At 50.1% G+C, this 9500-nt stretch overlaps 1 non-coding gene across 1 annotated transcript; it reads right to left on the bottom strand.

Annotated features, from left to right (window-relative positions):
• Positions 1-2857: 2857 nt before the first annotated feature.
• TRNAE-UUC lies at positions 2858-2929 on the bottom strand. The gene has a single exon. It is a non-coding gene; the product is annotated as a tRNA-Glu (tRNA).
• Positions 2930-9500: the final 6571 nt, after the last annotated feature.

Genomic DNA, 9500 nt, shown 5'->3' with positions numbered 1-9500 from the left:
CGCGAGACAATGCGGCCGGAAACCACCGCTCAAACGCTCGCGAGATCCGGTGAGGGCTGTAAGACCACCATCTCCGCTCCTCCGTGCTCTCGCGAGAGTGCTCGCACCCGCCACGGGAGGTCAAAGGTGACCCGTAGGGATTTAAACTCAGCGCCGCCATTTTCTTGTTGTGGTTCCTGGGGGAGCTGAAGGCGGTTGCTGTGGTCTTGTGTCCTGTCTTAGTTACTGGACCTTGAGGTTGCTTGTAGCGTGTTTGCAAGAAGGGCCTTTTTGGATCTCCTGTGGGGTGCCTGTTGGGCTGCCTGTGACCACCCTTGAGCCTTGGCGGCCCAAACAGTCCCTACTCACTTGGTTGTCCTCACAGTGTTGTTTGTTTTCTTTTAACTGGATGGGCTCACTGCTCTCTTGCACTCCGGGTGGCAGCTCAGAAGGGTAAAAGGTGTCTCTTGTGTAAATTTAATATTCTCTGGTTATTCAACAGTGTGCATGCTGGCCTTGTGCTGGTGGCTGCGGGCTCAGAGCCTTTGTTCTTTTCTTACGGTGAAGCATCTATGTAATTATCCCTGTGAAGTGTTCCTGGGAAGTTACAGCTCTGATGCTAAGCTCTATGTGAGAAAAGTCCTCTTGCTGTCCTTTGTCATCTGGGGGCTTTTAGCTAAAGAAACAGAAAAGCATAACTTTGAAAAGGAACTGGCCAAGATAAAGTGGACCCAGGATAGGAGGAACAGAAACAGGGAACCTTCAAGGCCACCTCAGGTTGTTAGAGGACAACTTTAGGTCATACGTCATCTGGTAGATCTTGTCAGCCATCCAAGATAAGCTTTCAGAGAGCCTGTGAATAGTGACTGATGCAAAGCTTCAGTGGTACTGTAGCTTTGGTGTCTTTGAATCAACAAAATTGTGTTATCAGCTGGGAAGTTTTCTTGGCAAAGTTGCAGGCAGATACAGGTGCCTTGTCCAGCATGAGCATATTTTCTGTGGAAAGCCTTGTTTTTCCATTTTTTGAGCAAGGTTCTTTAAGAGACTGAGAAATGTTTCTGTCCCAAACATTTGGTAGAAGTGTAGATCACCACAGTAATGAGTTAAGGAGCAATTGGAGGAGGGAACCTTGCAAAGGCAAGGTATTTGTCTAGACCCAACTCCTTATCCTGTGAACACTATGCAGGCCTGTTTAATTACAGCAAGCAAACTTAGTGAGGAAGGAAGAGATCTCACAAACTATGCTTGCACACATTTTGGCAGGGTCAAAGCGAGACCCCCTGAAGCCCCTCCAACCCAGTTCCAGAATATTCTAAATCTTGAACTGCTCTTGCAGAGAGGTAGGGTCATACCTTGATCACAATGTTAGAGGGGAGTTGATGACTATCTGAGACCCTAAACTCATTTCTGTAATGTTCTGAAGGACTGAGCTTCTCCTTAGGGAGAGGAGAGCCATCAGCACTGCTCAAGGATCAACTCTGGCATCGTGGGATCCAAGAGTGGTGACTGCATCTTTCTCTCTGTCCGCCCCACCTCTCCTTTCAAACTGTTGTTTACCAGAAACAATATATTCTGTGTAAGCTATTAGACATAGGTATCCGATAACTGTCCCGGAAAGCACACAGCCTATGTAAGCTGTGTCCAGCGTAGGAAATCCCTGAGCTGTGTCTGTTGGAGCCTGAGAGCACAGGAGGAAGCCTTACCTTGTTAATAATGTTCTTTCTTGTCTTGGGTGAAATGGATGATGGTTTGGGATAGTGTTAGGCTTGTTTATTGTAGAAGAGAGCAAAATGTATTGGGCAGGAAGTTGAAGCTGTCAGTGTTCCTTTGTGTCTGGATTTTCTGATGTAATGATTTACAGTGTCTGTGTCTTCATGGTGTCTGTTCCTCCCTTTGGCTAAGGGCTCTGACGGGATTCCTTAGGCTTAAGACCAACAGCACCTGGTGGTATCACTGCTGAACCCTTCTGCAGGAAGCCTTCCCCGGTTAAGGGATGCCCATATCTGACAGCCTTTTGCCTGCCATAGACCCAGGTACATCTAAGATTGTTGGTAACCTGGCCTCCTCTTGCAGCTTTTGGCCCAAGCCACTGCTGACTGCCATATAGAGTCTGCAAGCAGCTTGGGGGCAAACGGTTTAATGGAAAAAGTACGAGTGTCTTGTGAGATGAAGCCTGCTTGTCTCAATATATAATAGTGCTTTGTTTCCCTTGGAAGACCACAAAATGCCATGTTTGTATTTACATTTAATTCAGTAACACGCTATAAGTTTGAGCCAATTCCTCAGCACACTGTAATACTGAGCGGTTTCGTACTGAAGCCAGCAGCAGACAAGCATAAATGGCTGGATTTAGGGCATTTTTTTCTCTTATGAGTCTGGAATAGTTTATAGAGAAGATTTAAACAAACTTTATCTTCCGAAACTCTATTTTTTTTTTCCATAGTGAATGGAAATACTTAAACCAATGTGGGGGACAAAGAACTCAGGCCTATAGGCTTCCAAATCAGAATGTTCCAAATCACGCCGCATGGTGCTGGGCTCAGCAGTGGTGTGACTCTGCTGGTTCTCCTTTCACTGAGACATTTCCTAGCAAAAGCGTTCATTGATAAGGGTGAGCTTGGCTTGCAGGGGAGGCTTGCTGCCATTCCTGCACTGGGTGCTGCAGGATGCATTGTTTGTGGCACAGCCCGGTGCGAGAGACACGGTGACACCGCTACGAGCACCAGTGCTATTACAACTGCAAGGAGGCCCCGGGGAGGTCTGGAGCAGAAATTCAAGTCGTTCGTGGATGCTGTGTGGATGCTGAGAGAGCTTTCGCAGATTTGAAAACTGACAAAAATGTAAAAAGTAAGAGCTAAAGTACAAAAACATTTGCGCTTTCCCACACCGGGAGTCGAACCCGGGCCGCCTGGGTGAAAACCAGGAATCCTAACCGCTAGACCATGTGGGACTGCATGGTAGAAACCTCTGCAGCGGCGTCAGCTTCCTGCGCTCCGCCTGCGGTGCAGTGCCACCTGCCGGCTGGATCCCCGCACTGCTGCGCCGACCACGCGGGCGGCCCCACCACCGCGTGCCGGGGGGCAGCGGGGACCGAGGCGCTCAGAGTCAGCGCACCTGGCTCATCTCAATCTGCCAGCGTGTAAAACTGCCCCTGCGGATAGAAAGCCCGAGCATAAATAGGAGTAAACAGAAAAACCAAGTATTAGGGCTACTATAGTGAGCGCTCTTCGAAACCAGTCCCAGGGATGTACCTGGGCGATCGGAGAGGCTGCGGGGGCAGAAAGCCGAAGTCTGCAATGAGCCCCACGCCGGGTCGTGTCAGTGTGCGATGCAGTCGGGGTCTGCGATCCCAGCAGGCAGCAGCTGCCTGGGGAGAGGTGAGCCATTGGTGCTGAGAGGTGGGAGGGACTTCGATCAGAACCGTGCTGGTAAGAGAGCTCAGTGAGAGCGGGAGCCTCGTGAATGTGATCCAGTATCATTGAAAGAACAGCAACACGGAAATCCCTCCCAAAAGAGCTAATTAAAAAAAAAAAAAAAAAGCCAAATGGAGAACATGCTTGCAAGAAACTCTTGTTTCACCAGAAGCAAAACTATTTTAAGAATAGTCTCAAATGGCTGCAAAGTTTGGCAAAGAAAGATGCTGAAATAGTAAAAGATAAAATGCTCTTAAAGATGCAAAGCTGATGCAGACCATGTCCGTTTGCCAGTAGAGAAGATCCCAGTCAAGTTCCAGGCTGTCCAAAGGCTCGGGTGGAACTGCATGTGCCCATGTGTGCAGGTGTTGTTTCCTGGCAGGATCAGAGCTGCAGCTCCCGGCCTATGCAGGGCACAGGGCTGCACTGCTTCGTGCTCCTGCTTCCTCGGCAGGAGAAGGTTGGAGCCTGTTTCTGTGAGGCCACAGCTGTGGCAAGATCTGGGCTTCTGTGCATCAGCCTGCCTGTCCTCAGCTTCAGACCTGTCTGGGTAAACACATCTGTGCTGCAGAGAAGACACTGTGTTCTGGCCTCCCAAGGGCTGCTCCTTCACCTGGGTGCACTCTGCTCTTATAGAAAGCTCTCCTCTCCTGACTCGCACCATCCAGCAACAGTTTGGGGATCTATATACGGGCCAGCAATGAGTTACTTTATTGGGATGCTGCTTCAAGGGGTCTGTTGGGTTTGCAGGGGAGCTCTCATGTTCATCCCACACAACCACGGAAGGCCAGGCCTTGAGGAGGGGCCGGGGCTGAGCTCAGATGCGTCTGCTGAGAGTGATGCTGCCCAGCTGCATCAGAGATGTGTGATGACTGTAGAGAATAGGAGAATTTGCCATCATCAATAAACATAAAGAACTAAGTTGTCATTTTTTTATTTTGTCATAGGACAGGTAGAGAAACTTGGACAGGTTGAGAACTCAAATGCAAATCTTTTAACCTTTCTTGTTCTCTAACTTTGAAATTCATGTCCATCACAGTCCCACTGCACTGTGGGTGCTTTGGGAACAGGCCTCATTTGCGTGGTCCCATAAAGCAACTGTGTTCAGAGTTTGCAGGCAGTGTCACTACCACCTGCATCTCAGCATTTCAAACTGTCCTGCTGGGGCAGGGCTGGGAGCAGCAGGGCAGTGGAGCTCCAGCACTGCTGCCCAGAGCTATGGGTGCCCCATCCCTGCAGGTGCCCGAGGCCGTGGCGGGGTGCTGCACAGCCTGAGCTGGGGGGCAGCCAGCACACGGCAGGGCTGGGGGGGGCCTTTCCATCCCAGAAGTGCTGGGATTCTATAAATTCCTGTCCAGCAGCGCTGTGGGGGCAATAGCTCTTCTCTAAAAAGCTTCTGGGAGCGCACGTGCTGCTTCCACCTGGAGTCTTTGCAGAGCTGGCGGCACCCTTTGGGCTGAGCTGACCATCTCAGGAGGAAATGCTGTCAAAAAGCTGATTTTGCTAAGTCATCCCTGTATCACTGCTGAAGAACAGTGTGCGGGAGCAACCGCTTGCACTGGCCACACAGGGTAAATGCAGAACCTGAAAGCTGGGGAAGGCAATGTGTGCTGGTGTCCAGCTCACTCACGTGGAAAAAGAAATGGCCTTCACACTGTGTAGACTCTGCTCAGCAACAGCTAACCTGCCATAGTGTTATCAACACTGCTCTCCTTACAGATTCCCAAACACAGTGTGATATGGGCTGGTAAAAGAGAGTTAACTCCATCCCAGCCAGATCCAGTGCAGCACAGAATACAGTACAAACTGCCTGGGAGGTGACAACAGCTCATACTACCAGGCCGTGTGTCTGCTGTGCCAGCACCGTTCATCCCCAGCCCTGGAGTCGGACATATCCCCATTGCTAGAAAGGACTTCAGTGCTGTTGTGTCACCAGTCAGGTTAGATGATGAGGATGGCCTTACTGTTGCAGCACTGCCTGACCTGGAAAGGCACCCGTCCCCATCCTTGTGTGGCTCCAGGAGGTCACGCTGGGCGTGGGCGTGCATCAGGGTTAGCTTGCAGCTGGTGCAGGGCCCGTAACCATGCAGGCTCTTTCAGTGCCACTGCTTATGTCCATCCGTGGCTGCCCTGATCATGAAGATCTCTGTAGGTCAGTGCAACAAATGCAAAAAGGAAAGTTTGGCACTGCAGCGCTGGCAATCTCTAGTTCAGAAACATAACTTCTCCCTGTGGTTACAAAGTAGAGCAGAGAGTTTGCTGCCATTCCCAATGGCTTCTGCAGGACCATGGCCGGTCCTCAATGCATTAAGTACAAGATGAAGGATATAGAGCAAACAACCACTTCTCATACTCAGTTTAAAAATGTTATCAATGAGTATGGCCATTAGTAAACAGCCAGCGTGCAGGCAGGACTCAAGACATTATCTTGAGTGAAAGGGATTAACCTCATTTAAAAAAAAGTCATCATTATTTTAACAAAAGAATATGGTAAGAAAAGCAACCTACAGATACTTCAGTTGGAGACATCTGCAAGCAACAAGATGGAGCAAATCTATCTGTGATGGCGAAGAATAACAAGAATAATGGAATAAAACTGAGAATGTGTAATGCTCTCCCCTTAGCATTAAGGGGAATTCTGGATGATGGCTTAGGAGACAACAGGACCAGCAAGAGCCTCTGCACTCATGGGCATGCTGCAGGAGACCCTATAAATCCCCTTCTTCCTTTATCTCCAGAGTTCTGATGGTGTTTCTCACAGAAATGGTAGCCCAATTAATTTGTCAAGGCTTGTAAGAAAACGAAACAAGCAAACAAAAAACCAAGGCTGCAGGATTAGCTTTAGCATTTGCAGGTTCTTTCTGCTCCGTTCTTGGCACGTACCTGCCACAGTATTACATTGCCTGGCATGGCCATCAGCCACAGCAAACACAGACAGCTCCGGCAGCTTGTGAAGCCTGGCAGGAGAGGGAACAGCGAGCTGAAGTGTGGTGGGACACCAATGTTATCACCAGTCATGTTGCTACTCGGGTACAACATTGCTGTTCCCACTGCTAGCCTTGGCCACCCACCTCTGGCAAGCATCCCCTGCCCCGGGCACTGTACTGCAGCTGGTGGTGGGACTCATGCAGCCGACCCATGCACAGTGCATAACGTCCCCTGTGTGGGAGAGAGAACCACCTGTGTGTTTTGGCTGATGGGTCAGTCCTTAGGGGGCAGACTGAAAGCAGCAGAGCTCTCACTGTGTACAAGGAGGTGTCAGTTATGGAGTAGAAGTCCCTTAGAAGCTCTAACTGACCTAGTGGTAAGGTGATGCATCTCATTTCAGAAATTCATCTGCTCTGTTCTCTCTGTGCTCCAGCCTTGCAGGAGACCCTGGGAGTCCTGAAGCAAGGCAGGGCATCCCTGCTGGGGACTTCTTCCCAACCATCATTACCAGAAACTTGAGGGTTTAGTTCATAGAAAGTAACTTGAGAGCACGGCTTCCCGTCCAATTCTACCTAGCTTTGGGGCGAGGATTACCAAGGACAACAGGTTTGGGGAGCATTCCAACCTCCACCTTCCTCCCCATTTCTCTCCCTTCATGTGCAGTTCTGGTTTCTGGCTCTGCTCTCACCCCTGGCCCAGTGGTGGCCTTATCATCCAGCCTGGCAGAACACCTCTCACTCCTGCTTACGACCTGTTCAACAAGCTGATGTGGTTCACTCATCTGGACACAGGAATGAAGAGCAGCAGGAGGAGCAGGACTCGAAGCATAGGGAGTCCTCAGCTCAGCTATCTCACCCAACTGCAGCCTTATGTCCCCTCTAAGGGCCTGCAATCATTGTCTCTGATGTTCTTCCCCTCTTCCCAGTCCCCTCTAAAAAGGCAGAGCTCTCCCATGCTGTGGGGAGCACATACCCCTGCCAGAGCCCCCTCTTAGCTTTGCAGGCAGCCAGGGAGCCACAGAAGCAGGAAAGATGGCAGAAACCTCTGCTCTGTGTTTTCAGTCACAATCTGTTTTAGAAAGCAAGAGAGGAAACAAAGAGCATTTGCTGTTCCATCTGTTTCCTGGTCCCATGCTGCTAAGGTTGGGTTGCAGCCAGCTGCTGCTGTTGCCAATTGGTAACGTGATAGTGTGACTGCTTACTTTGCAAGGGAGCAAAAGATGGTAAGATGGAAAAAATTGGGACAGGATGATTTTTAAAAAGCCCCATTGCAGGACATCTGGCTTGTTATATATATTTACATCATGCCCATGATAAAAAAAAAAAAACAAAAACTGCTGATTGCTGCTTGAAACCACATATTTTTACAAATGGCCAAATATTTCCTACTATCTCTTTCCAAGTGACAATCCTGGGCTATTTGATATCTTCAGTCAGCTTCAAAATACAGACAGGGTTAATTAAGAACAGGGATGTTTTTTATTTGCTTCATACATGCTAAGGCCATTTGTTGGAAGAGGACTCTCACAGTGCACAATCCAGAGAACCTCAGCCAGCAGCTCACGCATCCAGGTCACCTGGTCTCGTTCAATAAAGGATCTGAGACATTTTATAGAAGATGTCTCTCCTCCAAAATAATGGAGAATTCACATCTGCTTTGTTCAGTTTGAACCTCAAGCCTCCTCCCATGGAATAAGAAGCATGTTGGTCAGAAGGCACCTTCGGAGGCTGCTAACCCAAACCCTCGCTTAAGGGAGACCATCACTGACGGTACATCTGATCAGCTGTGGCTTTGTGTAGCCAAGCCCTGAAAACCCCAAGGAGGGTAAGCTGTACCCCTGGTGAGCCAAACACTTTGTCTTGATTACCGGTACAACAGAGAGCTGCCCACAGTGAGAAATCTTAGAATCACAGAATCAGTAAGGTTGCAAAAGAACTCTAGGATCTTCTAGTCCAACCCCAACCAGCCCCACCATGCCCACTGACCACGTCTGTCTGTGCCACAGCTACAGGTGCAGGCACTTGAAGAGGTGGTTTGGTGGTACTTGGAACATTGTACTTTTGGGTCTTTCATTTTAAAACTGCACTGCCTTGGGACTCGTCACAGCCACCAAGAGACAGAAGGGGAGGGAAAGGGATGAGAGGTAGAGCTGCCACTGCTGAGATGGGGCCATACAAACACAGTGTGCTCCTCTGGCTACGTGTGGGCCCTGCTCCCTGGGTTAGGCACTGCAGTATCCAAAGCATTACTTCTTCCTGGAGCCTGTGTGGGGGCTGCAGCAGAGCAGGCTGCTCCTGGTCCTGCTCCCCATCCCAGCCCTGGGGGCTCACAGTGCTGGAGAGCATTAGGAGGGGGCAGGAGAGGTGAAAGCAAAGCAGTGTTGTAGCTGAAGGTGCAGTCCCACCATGCCAGAGAAGCAGAGCAGGTCCTGCAATGGTAACCAGCCACACCAGTGGCTGAGCCAGGCCCTGGGTACAGCCTGCCGGTGGTCGGGGCAGCAAGGAAGGCATTTGTGCAAGGTCCTGACAATTTCCTGATGTTCACTGTTTGCACAGGTCTGTCAGCAGAGCAGCTTCATGAAAAGAGGAGTGGGTGTACGACTCCAGGCACCGCTTCTTCCACCCAGGAGCAGCAGCTGAAGGAACCATTTGAGTGTGATCTCAGGCATCTGGCTCCTTGTGCAGTTGTTCAGCGATAGCTGTGGGAAGCGTCCTTCAGCCAAGAATGGACAGCAAGGGGATACCTTGGCCTGGAACCGTTGGTCGTACATCTCTTAATTCATCTTGCAGTGACCCAGTGTTCACAGCCTCACAATTCACAAAGGCTGTTTCTTCCAGTGCCTGGTGGGAAATGTGGTTTCATTACTAGCAAAAGAGCCAGAGGTTCAGAACCGTCTGCTCTCAGAGACACTGTGATGTCTTTGCCACGCTTTCAAAGACCATTACAGACATTTCGTGTCTACCTCCTGCTGCTGACGCGGATGTGCTGATGGCCAGCATTGCATCCAGCCGGCCTGATCCCCTGTACCTGCCTCAGTGCGACCTGCCCGCACCACCGGGAGGGACCTCCTTATGTCGTTGCACCAGGCAGAAGTTTTCCTCAGCCATGAAGCCTGAGCTACGCAAGCCTCAGGGAGAGCCACTGCAGAGGCTCCCATTTTCCCTCAGCTGTTCATCTTTC

Source organism: Meleagris gallopavo, chromosome 22 (assembly GCF_000146605.3).
Source record: "Meleagris gallopavo isolate NT-WF06-2002-E0010 breed Aviagen turkey brand Nicholas breeding stock chromosome 22, Turkey_5.1, whole genome shotgun sequence".
Taxonomy (NCBI): domain Eukaryota; kingdom Metazoa; phylum Chordata; class Aves; order Galliformes; family Phasianidae; genus Meleagris; species Meleagris gallopavo.
This window is presented reverse-complemented; position numbering and strand designations above follow the sequence as displayed.